This window comes from Penaeus monodon, chromosome 19, assembly GCF_015228065.2.
Source record: "Penaeus monodon isolate SGIC_2016 chromosome 19, NSTDA_Pmon_1, whole genome shotgun sequence".
In the NCBI taxonomy this organism is placed as follows: Eukaryota; Metazoa; Arthropoda; class Malacostraca; order Decapoda; family Penaeidae; genus Penaeus; species Penaeus monodon.
The window spans coordinates 2,167,315-2,167,666 of NC_051404.1; the positions used below are offsets into that span (position 1 = coordinate 2,167,315).

The following is a 352-nucleotide window of genomic DNA, read 5'->3' on the forward strand; positions in this document are numbered from 1 at the left end:
AACCTCTTTATTTTACACCTCACAGTCTGCACGGTATTTTTGAGTGTTTCCTTGAAATATTTCACAACAATAGTTCAGCGTGCTGTTTAGTCATGCAGTACCATCTAAAAAAAAAGAAGTTTGTGTCCTTTCCAGTTTTCCACACAAACATGCAACTTCTAAAAATTGGCTAGATGCATGCACAAGAAAAGATCGGTTGCACTCGAAACAGATGAACCTTTTCGTGCCATTTGTTCCATGCTTTTTGCAGAGGAGCATGTTAATTTAATTACTGTCTGTCATGTGATAGTGTGAAACTCTCTTTGAAATTACTTTCATGTCTGACCCTCAATTTTTGTTGTTGCTGCTGCAG

At 37.5% G+C, this 352-nt stretch overlaps 1 protein-coding gene across 3 annotated transcripts in view; it reads left to right on the forward strand.

Annotated features, from left to right (window-relative positions):
• The window catches only part of LOC119584968, an 8,935-nt gene that overhangs the window by 2,552 nt on the left and 6,031 nt on the right, over positions 1-352 (forward strand). The window lies entirely within an intron of this gene.